We start from the raw sequence: 2889 nt of genomic DNA on the forward strand, positions 1-2889 counted from the left end.
CATGGGGAGAGACATGTGGGAAGAACAATTTAGGGAGAAGTCAGTGAGAAGAGGAAATGAAACAGTACAAATTTCATTTTTGTACCAATACCAGAGCATTTCTGTGTTCCTGCCATGTCTCCTGACCTTGCTCCCTCTGGGCATACAGGTTCCTTTTTTGTCTTATTTCTAAGAGAAGATTGCTGTTCAGCCAAGCTGGTCTTCTGTCTCATCCACTTGACTTCCAGCATTTAGGAATTGCCTGTTCCTGGGCCTTTAGGAGGTTTTGCTTTAAAAGTGACCAGCACTGATGGACCTCAGCACCTTCAAAAGTATTTTTCTATTCCCTCCTCCTGGAGCTCCTTCACCTGGTGATACAGCTCATTCTTTTAGAAAAATAACTTCACCAACTTCACTGACCAAACACCAACACTGTTAAACAGGTCTTGAGCAGCTATCAACTAACTCTCTAGCACTAACTCCCTATGACATTGTAATTTTATCTAATGGGCTGAGCAGCACATAATCAATCCACAGTTCTTCCCTAGTGTCAGCACTGATAAATTGTGGTGAAATCTCTCCTGTCTGTCTCCCTTTTGGTCCTGGGTGCTTCCACCTTTAGAACATGTATGTCAAGGGTTATTAAAAAACCAGTTGAGTCAAATCTCAGCAAATGAATAGAACATTGATATTCCATAAAGAACAAATGGGTGAAATGTTTAAAATGTTAGATACTATTTATTATTTTTATTACACATCCACCATCACAGGACACTACATTTTTTTAATAGTCCTAATTTACTCAGGCAAGGGCCAAGCAGGGTTTACTTAGATACTCAGTTTGTCCCTACCACATCTCCCCTAAAAACAACTTACTGAGTGTTAATTTCAAGTGACTTGCAAGAGAGAGGTAAATTAAATACCAGCTTAATGGTAGGAAAATTTTCATATGCCCACTGTGTACCCTAGCAATGAATGCACACTTTCATGAGTAGAGAGGCTGACACTTTTAAATCTAAGTTTAGAGAGGCAGTGTATTTCTCTCACAAAGTATGAGTTGAGTTCTACTCTGGGAAAAGACAGTTGGTTCTCAGGAATAAATATCTATCACTTTCCACCATTACTAATTTCAAGGGTATTGCTGCTGTTTTCAGGGAGTTAAAGGGGATCTGACCTCTGTTGATCCCTGTGGTCCACTTTGAAGTGCATTGGTGGCCAGTTATTGCTGTTTACATGTGTTTATATGGTTTGAGGCTAAAGGAAAAGTGAGTCCTTTTAGTGCTAGGTGCTGTACAAATAAAAATGAAGGGTGGTCCAAGGAAGAGGCTACAGCCCAGGATTGGCATCAGAATCTGATGGTCTGTACAGTTCCTAAAAAGAGAAAATAAACTCATAGTATTATTCTAACAGTAGAACCATGCATATCTATTTTAGCTATTTACAGACTAATTTCAGCAACAGTGAAGGAATAGTTTCAAAGGCAAAAAGGTCAGGTAGAAACCCTGCCATGGAGAAAAGCCTATGTAAGTCATGTGCCAAATTTCTTTCTTATCTTCATTTTTTTTCCCCCACAGCACTACAGGAGCAGCATTGCTTCCCCAGGAGAACAGCCACATCTGAAGTGAAATGTTGATACCATTTAGCACTTGAGCCATCATACACATTATGCATGAGCAGAACGTTAGCAATAGAAGGCAATTAAAACTACAAAAAGATTTGAATTGGCAGAAAAGAATTAATCCTAGAGTCACATGTTGGAAACAGTACTTCTTTTCTCTGCCAATGCTGGCTGTTTTCCCAAATTTTATTTATACAGCAATTTGTCCAGGCTACTTTCAAAAGCTCCAAATTATCAGAATTTTTGGCTCTTTTCAGAAACCCTAAAACCTGCTCAAGATTACCACAAATTTTAGAATTGCTTCCTACATCATTTAACAATTTCTGCCTCAATATCAAGAATGTCTTCCTACCTCTGGAGAAAAACCTTGTGGACCTGCCTCTTTTCATATAAGAGAGATCCCTCACCCTTTTTCCTCAGACCCTTTGATGAGTTAGGACACATGGGCACAGGATCCAGCAGAGCAGGGATGTCTTCCATGATCACTCAGGCCATTTCCATGGGTGACAAAGGATGGGCATCCTGGACTCACCCCTGAACAGGGGAGGCTACAGCTTCTCTGACCTTCCTGGAGCACTCATGTTGCTGGAAGTTGGACTTGCAGAAGATACTTTCAAACCCTTCCTAAGCACCTGGTCTGCATCTTTGGATAGCTAAATGCCTTCAGATAGTAACTAGATCTGTAAGTGTCCCTGTGTTCACCCCAATTGACTTCAGCTCTAATCAACAGGGACAGAAGCACAGCCAGAAAACAACAGATCCCATCCAACTAAATGTCTACATTATCATGAAGAAAAGCCTGTGAATTTTCATAGATAGGCTGGAAAAAGTGCTGAGCTTTGAAGACTGTTTTTCAGGTGTCTGGATCCAATTCAGGTGCCTCCACCTCAGGTCCCCACCAGTAAAACAGAGTTAACCTCCTATCCAACCTGGGATATGTGAAGAAAACTCCGTTCATATAATGCAATACTTCAGTACATAAAATAATATGGTGGATGTTATGTTACTATGTGACTGTGCTGATGCAGGGTCAGATTACAAACAAAGGTCCAAACAGAAGATCAGCAGCCCCTGCAGCTGCTGTAATGTTCTGTAATTTACATTTTCTGTAATGCTGTTGCTCACCACAATGTGCACAGGAGCTCAACGAAACAAAGGACTCTTAAATGCCTCATCCCTGTCAAAACCATCATCCCTCCAGTGTCTGTTTTCACCTCATTACAAGTCAGCACAGACATGTCAGATGTCAAAGGATCTCACCTGAGTTCAACATGCAGGCTGCCAGTCCCTCA

General features: G+C 41.0%; 1 long non-coding RNA gene across 2 annotated transcripts; it reads right to left on the minus strand.

The window, feature by feature from the left end:
- Positions 1 to 697: 697 nt before the first annotated feature.
- Positions 698 to 2187, minus strand: LOC306800639. 2 transcript variants are annotated; one of them, XR_013773889.1, is made up of 2 exons: positions 2005 to 2187; positions 698 to 1350 (listed from the first exon to the last, which is right to left on the minus strand). It is a non-coding gene; the product is annotated as an uncharacterized lncRNA (long non-coding RNA). The 2 variants fall into 2 exon arrangements; XR_013773890.1 differs by having other exon boundaries at positions 1950 to 2187.
- Between the last annotated feature and the right edge of the window lie 702 nt (positions 2188 to 2889).

Source organism: Erithacus rubecula, assembly GCF_903797595.1.
Source record: "Erithacus rubecula genome assembly, chromosome: 3".
Taxonomy (NCBI): Eukaryota; Metazoa; Chordata; class Aves; order Passeriformes; family Muscicapidae; genus Erithacus; species Erithacus rubecula.